Raw genomic sequence first — 10,000 nt, forward strand, 5'->3', positions numbered from 1 at the left:
CCAGACAGCATAGCAGCATGGACAGGTATTTGTCACCTGTTGGCCCCTAGGCCTACAGTTTCGAGGATGTGAAGTTCGACTTCGAGTTCGAGGATGAGTTGATGAATAACCCAGGTCATCAGTGGAGAGGAGGCATTCCTCTGGGACAGCAATTTGGCTGTCACATCGACTCTGCGTGAACGTCTGTGTTTCATGGAGATGTTCCTGTTTGCCGTCATGGGGCGGTTTTGACTTCACGGCAGTTGTTTGGTGGTCTTCCTCGACGACCTTTGATGGTCATCCTCTGTGACCCTTGTTTAGTGGTCTTGACATCTCTGGGTAGATGTTTATGTATTATCTGTAGGAGGCTTGTTAATTATCATTACAGATGTTTATGTATTATGAATGTAATTGGTATTTATGATATTTTGGTTTATTTGTGCTGCTTTAATGACTTTTCTAATATTTGTGTATTTTTGGTTATGCCACGGTTTATGTTAATAATTGATGCCACTTTTAATCATTATGCTGTCTGGAATGTTTGTGTTTTCTTCATGTAGCGTGAGTGTTTACTTTGATTTTGATGTTTTGATGGTAATGTTTTATTTTTAACTAATTTTGCTACACATTATTTATGACTGGCTCTTTGGTTGTTTGATGTTGTATATTTATTTATTGATTTACGCCAGACTTGACTCACTTGTAAATATGTATATTACGTAATGTTAATAAAGACTCGACGTTCATCTTGACCTACTTTGCGGTCAGCTGTGTGCCCGCCCGGTTTTTCCCATGGGATTTTGGATTTAATTTTGGATTTAATTAATTTTGGGATTTAATTGAGGGTTTAAGTAGTACTTTCTTTTGATTTTGGGGGATTCATTGTTAGAGTAAAGGGAATTAACATTCTGGGTTTCTTATTGTGTGGGAATTCTTTCAGGGAAAATTGTTTTTCTTGGGTTTTATCTGTAAAGGGTGTCCTTTCGCAGAACTTGGGAAATTTTGCTTTATGAGCAGCAAGAATAAGTTAACAGATTTATTTACGAAGAGGAAAGCTGCAAAAATGGCGAGAGGAAACAGTGATCAGAGATTCCTTAGGTCAGCCTATGGTTGTGTAGGGCACGGAGATTCAGTCCACAGTTTGAAGGGTTTTGTTGAAGTGCGGAATAGCCAAAGGTCGATGGTTGGGTTGAGTTCTCGGGCTCCACAGGTTCGTTGCTTTAATTGTAATGTGCAGGGACACATTAAGAGATTTTGCCGTGTTAAATATTGTGGTGGTTGTAAGAGTCATGGTCATCCTTGGCAGTCTTGTCCGTCTCTGAGACAGTATAATGCTAGGCCTGTATTTCAGAACTTTGGTAGCTCAGGTAAGAAAGTTCCTCAACCGGATTTTTCGAGGGGATCTAATGATCGGCGAGCATTGTCTAAAGACTGATCAGTTGCAAAGAAAAACTGGATGGGTGTTTCTTGTGATATAGGACTTCTGGGGGAACCCTCAGGGTCAAAGCCAGTGGTAAAAGGGTCTATGCATGGAATAAATGTAGGGGTTTTTATAGATACAGGCGCCTCTATTAATTTGATGAATTATGAGTTGTTCTGATCGATGTTTTCCTATCGTTCTTTGAGACCTGCTAAAGAGACAGTATGTGATGTTCAAGCAAAATAGGTTATGAGTTTTAGGATACACAGATGCAGATGTATTTCTTTGGGGTAGAACTTTTACAGAACCATTTTTGGTTATACAAGGGGCTGCTTTGGTGAATACTTTATTGTTGGGTCATCCGGCGTGTCAGAGACGAAAATCCCTGGTCATACAGGGGTATGTGGTATAATGTGGGAGTGCCTGGTGTGTTTGTGCCTTATGAGGGGACGGATGTGAGTGTGATGGATGATGGTAATGGATCGGGTGTACATGAGAATCTGTGGGTGGATGCTGAACTTGTGTCGTTGGGAAAGAAATTTTATTAGGGGTTTTTCAGATGATGTGGTTCTGGTTCCTGGTATGGTTGCTATGGTGAAAGGAGTGCATAAATCCAGACAGTTGTGTGTGGATGAGTGTAGCGAAAAGCTGAAGGGTGTAATTTTTACGGATTCTATAAGCAAGGTACCGAGTTCAGGGGATACTTGGGTGGAATTGCAAAACAGTAATGATTCAGTTCGCAATTATCAAAAGGGTATTTATGCAATTGACTTTGTTGACTGGTTTGATGAAGATAATTCAGTGGCTGTTGTCGGGGACTTTTATAGTTTTTCAGAATCAGATTTACAGGCCAGGAGGCAGATTTTTAGGGATCATTTAGCCAATGCTGATTATAAAGAATATGCTGGGGATGAAGATGTTCTGGCCAAGTTTGCGGACATAGTCACACCCAAAGGGGATAAGTTAGGGTTAACGAATGTGTTAGAACACAAGGTTCAGTTGGAGGACCAGACTAAGCCTATTTTTATTCCTTCATATAGGATTCCTTTTAAGATTAGAGAACAGGTCTAGCAAGAGGTTAATAAGTGGGAGGAAGAAGGCATTGTTAGACCCAGTTCCTCGCCTTTTAATTTCCCGTTGTTGGCAGTGCCTAAGAAGGATGGTTTAGTCCGAGTTTATGTGGACTTTAGGAAGTTGAACGAGAAAACTATTCCTGATCGTTACCCTGTGGTGTGTTTGCCAGATTTATTTATTGAGATTGGGGCAAGAATATTTATTCTTCAATTGATCTGATGTAAGGGTATTTGCAAGTACCACTTAGTGAGGAGAGTCGAGAGTACACGGCTTTCTCGTTGCCAAAGGGGCATTATGAGTTCATGCGGATGCTCTTTGGTTTATGAGGTAGTCCTATGACATTTACTAGGCTAACGAATACAGTTTTGCATGGCTTGTTAGGGGAAAAGTCTCCCTGTACATGAATGAAATCCTAGTTGCCATGGATTTGGTACAGGAAAATTTAGAGGTTCTTAGGAAGGCTTTTAGAAGGCTTAGGTTAGCGGGTTTGAAGATAAAGTTAGCTAAGTGTAGTTTTTTGAAGAGGCAGATAGTGTATTTGGGTCATGTCATTTCTAAAGAGGGGGTTAAAGAGAATGATGATAAAGTTAGGGCAATTGTGGATTTTGCTACTCCCAAGAATAAGGAACAGATTCGGTCATTCTTAGGCATGGCTGGATTTTTCCGTAGGTTTGTGAAGGGGTTTTCTATTCAAGCATCTCCCTTGACTGATGCCATGAGGGATGATGTGCAGTTTTTATGGGGAGATGGACAGCAAGTAGCTTTCCAGAAGATTAAGGGAGCCTTAGTGAATCCTCCAGTGTTGAAGTTTCCTGATTTGGAACGTCCTTTCATGTTGGTAACAGACACTAGTTATGGTGGTATAGGGGCATACCTTATGCAGAAGTTCGATGGAAGACTCCATCCGATTGCATTTTACAGTAGGAAGTTTAAGACACGGGGTAATAATGAATGGTTATGGTCAGTAGTGGACAAAGAGGCCTTTGCCATTGTGCCTAGTTTGATTAATTTCAAAATGCTTTTGATGAGCAATCAGGTAGAGGTTCTTACGGATCATAAGCCATTGTTGGATCTTTTTAATAAGCTGGATCTTTCCACTAAAAGGGCTTGGTGGTTTCTGATAATCAGGGATTTTGATGTCAAACTTAAGTAAATCGAGGGTAGACATAATGTTGTTGCGGACGCCCTTAATAGAAATTTTTCTGATGCAGATGGTACTCATGTATGTTATGTATCTCGAGATTGCGTAGACTGGGATATTGGTTTAGTAGAAGCTAAGCAGGATGAGGATAGGATTTTGGTAGATGCAAAAGTGTTTCTTAGAAGGAATTAGTTAGGAAGGGTTACAAGCTGCCTTTGCAGGGGGCTTGAATTAGAGGTTATTTGTTAGTTAGGAAGATTAGATACAGACTGAGGAATAGTAAGGATAAAGGGTGATACGATGCAGATAGTTGTCCTCGGAGTTTAGTACCCTACGGTTCTGAATATTGTTCACTCTAGGTCTGGCAGTCTGCATTTGGGTATTGAGAAGACTTATCAGAATATACGGAGACAATTCTTTTGGAAGAATATGCTCACTTCAGTGGAAGACTTTGTGAGAGGTTGTTCAGTTTGTAATGCGTGTTTGCCCGTAGGACTTGGAAATTCTTGCCTCATGCGACATAGAATTTAGTGGAGTCTCATAAGACTTGGAATTGGGATCCATCCTGTAGAACTGAGATTGGATTTGTCTTGTAAGACTTGAAAATAGGATTTGTCCTGTAGGACTTGGAAGTTACTAATGGAAAAAAAAACCCAAAAGAATTTTGCTGAGAGTGGCCCGAGTAGGGAACAATCTTTATAGGTACACTGCTCGGGTGATGAATGTTGGTACGCAGGGAGGGGTGAACGTTGTCTGATGCTCACTGGTGTTAGTTACTTTTAGACCATGTTTGAATGACCCTTCTGTTTACAAACCATCTGGTCTTCTGAAACAGGGAAATTTCCCGGGATGAGCAGATAACAGTAAAAATGACCTCGTAATTTTCCCTAGAAGCGGAGTTCAAATTTTGCTTTCCTAACACCTAATTCGTGTTTTAGCTAAACTGATCTTATCCCATGGGGGAGTTCGTCCGTGCCTAAATAATTCGCTATTCTGAAATGAGAAGCAAAGAATATGGCAAAGAATTTAACACAGAGGAATTTCTTTTCCACTATTCCTCGAAACAAAATGGTTAGCACGGGGTTATTTCTAACTACCTATCCTGAAAGGCATGCATTAACAAGTCTAATACGGCAGTTCTCTTCTCTAAGTCGATACATGAGTCCCTATCCCTAATTCCTAGGAACAGTCACGACTGTAAAAAGAATTTTTGCGAAGATAAGCACATTACCTATGTGGAACTCTCTCGGTCTGTGCCCTTGGTACCAGGCTCAGAGTTTGTCTTGCACCCACCTTAGCTTTGCTAATTGCTGATTTGGCGAGTTGCAAATGCAACAAAGCAACAATAGAGGGAAAAATGCAATTGCAAAACGAGATCTATGGGAGGGTCGCCATTTTTTATGTATTTCCCTTGATCTCTAGATTCGTAAGAGGCTTTACAGGCCGGCAACGGATCTTTCTTTAATTTGGCCTTGGAAATCTGACTTGATGTTAAGGGAAATCATAAAAAGAAAAGAAAAGTAGGGATGATTCATTGAGCTTAGGGCTCTACTTCATGAGGGAATGTTACGGAAACACTTTGGTTGAATTAAGTAATTATATTTACAGAAAAGAATCAAAAGGAAAATGGTTAAATGAATTATTAGGAGGCTTGCAACTCCTGAAGATCTTTCTACTGAAGTCTTGAATGATGGCAAGGCAAAGTCCAAGATGAGTCCACAGCAAAGGCCCTCTGCAATAGAGAGGTAAACATTACATGCCAGTAAAAGGAAAATATAACACATACAATGACTCGAGGCTGCACTGATGGTGCCAAGGACTCGAGGAATGAATGAACACTTTACACTTGAACACAGAACATTGGTAATGGCACTGGATAAAATGGCACAAGGATAGAGGTAGAATACTGGTACTCACAAAACACTTCCAAAGGGCAAACAGTTGTGACTGAAAAGTCTTTACTTGTACTTTACCTTAGGGGAAGCGGGTCTCTGGCAAAGGATGACGAGGGACAATCACATGCATGGCGATGCACACTATCACTTGGACGATCCACTCGAGGATGACTGTAGAGATGGTAACGAGTCTGGAGTCGGGTGGACGGCGGGGGAAGGGAGGCCTCTCAGCACCTCTCACGTGCGTACGATTTCTCTGGCTAAACGCCGGTTAAACTGCTAACTGCCCAACTGCCCATATCTAACTCACTAACTGCCCTGTGACTGACTGCTGAGATGTCTCCTGTCTTCTCCTTTTAAGGCCTCAGCCAAAGGGTGGTGACTGAGTGCAAACATCTGCCAAGTCTGGTGACCATGTGCAAAAGATGCATCTTCCCTGGTGTCCTGCGGAGAGACAATTCAGCCAGCTTAATCTGCCTTTAGAAAGACTGTTCTAAGCAGCTTAGTTTGGCTAAGCTGCTTAAGTGAGTGGCACCCAGCCTCATATCTGCCCTTTTCGACCGTGCCATCTAAATATCTGTTTCAGGTAAAGAAAAGGGACAGATCGAAATGTTGATAAATTTTGTGTCTTTGGTATCTAGGTCAACTGGGATCGACTATGCAGCGACTTCTTGTAACTTCTAATAATATATGTATACACACATACATACTTACACACACACACACACACACACACACACACACACACACACACACATATATATATATATATATATATATATATATATATATATATATATATATATATATATATATATATATGTGTGTGTGTGTGTCTATATATATATATATATATATATATATATATATATATATATATATATATATATATATATATATATATATATATATATATATATATATATATATATATATATGTATGTATATATATATATATATATATATATATATATATATATATATATATATATGTATGTATATATATATATATACTGAATATATTTGTGTATGTGTGTCTGTTGGGTGAACTTCTTGTGTAGAAAACATCCATAGCTTTAAGTGCTTCATACTAAACACAGAAGGTTCATCAGCAATGTAGCAGAGCCCCTACAAACATTGCGCCATTCACCTCTTTCTTGCATAACTCATGCGTCCTTGATGTTGAAGCCCATCCTTTGCAGTACCACTTGCTTAACATCTACCTATTACTCTCTAGATCTTCCACTCCTCCTCCATCCTAACACTTCCGTAATTTTAAATTCTTTTCACCAAGGAACAATTTCTTATTCCTTCAACATAACTAAACCATTCCAAAACACTCTTATCTATTCTTTTCACCCTCTTAGCATTCCTTCTGCGAATCTGTAGATTTCTCACCCTTTTCTGTTATTTTTATGCCACTTGCACAATCTAAACTATGCATCTCTCAAACTTCTTCCCTTTATCATTCATTCACAATCAGAATCTATGCCTCAGTTCCATTAAAAACAGTTGGCTCAAGAATCCTTCTATACATTCCAATTTTGGCCTCCAAAGTTGCTTCAACTTTCTTCCCTTTCTCTTGCTAACATCCTTCTTACCTCACGTCGTCTCTCGTACAACCATTATTTGAAATATTCGTGCTTAGATGCTGATACCAATTTATTGGCTTCATTCTTACAATATTTGTATCAACATTCTTTTCTCCACCTTTCTGGGCCCCATTTACCTTTATAGCCTAAATTTTGCCCATATTTTTTCTCAACCTTCTCCTCTTGCGGATACTATCACACTCTCTAGTTAAAGCAGTTTCATTTCACTGTCCCCAGCCAGTACTGTACCAACTGCAAACATCAACCATTCCATACTATTTACGACCCATCTTGTCCTTCAGATTTGCATCTGTATCAGCTACATTTCATTTTACTTCTCACTGAATAATTTAGTCTCTCTAAAGTCCCGAATCAAGTCACTCAACCACCGTTTTCATTGCATGTCTGGTTTTTCTCTAGTACCTCCCTCCAGTCTGTATTGTAATAATGACATCTCGAGCGTTTCTCAATCCCATCCTCCTAAAAATGCTAACTCTGATTTCTATACACTTTCTCCTTGTAAGCTCTCTTAACTCTCTCATCTTCAAATTCACTTGTTTTGATGACTATGATAGATATATTTTGAACCATTCCTCTCCATCCTGAACTTATCCTTCGTTAATTCATTTCAACCAAGTACCTCCGGACACTCCTATTCTCTCCAATATAATTATCCAAAGGCTTTTTTCAGGAATTTATTTAGACGTAATATAAAATTCTTACGTTTATTTTCACAAAATGGCACTTCTGACATGTTTTTTATAAAAAAAAAAAAACGTTTCACGAACTGTCATTTTATAAATTATTTCAGGCTCACTTATATAAGCAAATTTCCATTTGCCTAATTCAATGGAGATTCTTTGCCGCGTTTATGGGTAAGGATGCTCGTACACCTATCGGACGTAATTTCTCAGCTAAATTTTCTCATCATGGTTCTATTGCTCTTATAACACTGCAATATGCTTTCCTATTCCTGTGGCCTCTCTCAATTTCTGTTTGCTAGGTTCCCATAACATTTGCATTTGAAGACTTTACCCTTCTTTCCCGTGACTAGCCTAGTTAATCATCTACTTAACTTTCCTCTTGGAAATATGCGTTTGTGTGGCTTCTTCCAAAGAAAGATGGCTATTGATGAATAATATTGTTTTCAATCTTTTTCTTTGCAAAGTTCACAAAAGGGCTTGTTAGTGGAAGTTCTTAAAAACAGCTCTACCTCTCTCTGTGATCTTATGTACCGCCTTCTGTCTGGTTACCTGGTTTCTGTCCATCGATACTTTTCAACTTTTTAATTGGTCAGAGCATATAAATCTGGTTTGAAAAAATTCCCTGATTAAAACTGTCGTTTGTACTTTTAAAAAACTTAAATTAAACGTTACAAACTCCTGTATTCATCTTTTTGAATGAAGCTGGGGAATAACTATTCAGATATACTTTTTTCCCATTCACAATGGCTTTTTTTCCGGTGGATTTTCTCGGGCTCAACTACTGCTGTGACCGCAGTTCCACTGAGTCTCACACCCAACCTTCGCCTTGAGGATATCTGCACCTGCAGGACTACTCGCTCCGGGTACATCTGCTTCCCTTCTTTAGCAATGCTATGGAAGTCACAGCCTTCCGCTTCGTTCCAGCTCTGCGCTATGTGACAGCATACAGTTGCCAATCTGTCGACCTGCATATATAAAAAAAATAATCTTAAGTAAGATGAAGAGGCAATGATAAGAAAAAATAATCTTAAGTAAGGTGAAGAGGCAATGATAAGAAAAAATAATCTTAAGTAAGGTGAAGAGGCAATGATAAGAAATAGGACCAACAATAAAAAAAAAAAAAACTTAGCTAACGCAAATAATAATTTGTTTCCAGTGATGCAATAATTGAGATAATTTTACAATGCAACAGTTAACGAAAAATAGTCATGTCTCTTTAACTGACTATGTATTTTCTTGCTGTTTTTTTTTTTTATATTTACACTTTACTCCGTTATAATTAGAAAGAATAAGACTGAAAAATGCCAACTTGACCATAGCTTTAATTCAGGCTACTGTGTGGTGCCCAGGAATTGGGAGAAAATCTGAACATTTATTTTTGGCTTTCAAAGAGGCAATTAGAGAGGGACGAAATATCTCTCCGAATGCTAATTAGATTTTAAAATTGTCTTCAAGTTTGTTCATTTGTGCTAGAGATCCATCCCTACAAGGTGGATATCATTTGATTTTTTAAGAAAAACCAGTAATCAATAAGATGTATGGGCATAATGTAGCAAACATCACCGTAAATCTATTATTTACAGTGAGCATAGAAAATTTTTTGAAAAGATCGCTTTACAATTTTATCATTTACACATTGTTTACAGCCTTTATTAAAACTATTTTAGTCCCATCCGATCAGAACTGAACACCTACCTGTAGTCAGTGGCGGTTCTTTTCAGCGAGCTTCGCTTTCGGCCCCAGTTCTCTTCCTTTGACTTTCCATCCGTTCAACTTGCCTTCCTCCAAGCTAGCTCTCAAACTTCTCTAACTTTATTTGCTATAATTTTCACCTTTCGAGTAAAGATAATAATATCGAAGTCAGTGAGATTCATTTATCACTGCGCATCCTCATCACTTTTGATCACCGTCTCTGCAGTTTCTAAAATAATGAATAACAAAGATCAAGTTACTCGCCGATAGCTTATCGATAACCGAGAATGAAATGGGCCAAGTATCATCGTCAGTCATCAATTAGGTTACAGGAAGATCCGATTCCAAGCTTGTTTTCATAACACCGCAAAGTTCATCATACAACTGAAAAAATGAGAGAAATACAAAAGAAGTTTTTTTTTTTTTTTTTTTCTCACCTAGTGTCCAGGGGACTTTATTAAGAAAATCACCGTTCATACCTGGCGTAGGAACTCTACCCTAAC

Source organism: Macrobrachium rosenbergii, chromosome 21 (assembly GCF_040412425.1).
Source record: "Macrobrachium rosenbergii isolate ZJJX-2024 chromosome 21, ASM4041242v1, whole genome shotgun sequence".
In the NCBI taxonomy this organism is placed as follows: domain Eukaryota; kingdom Metazoa; phylum Arthropoda; class Malacostraca; order Decapoda; family Palaemonidae; genus Macrobrachium; species Macrobrachium rosenbergii.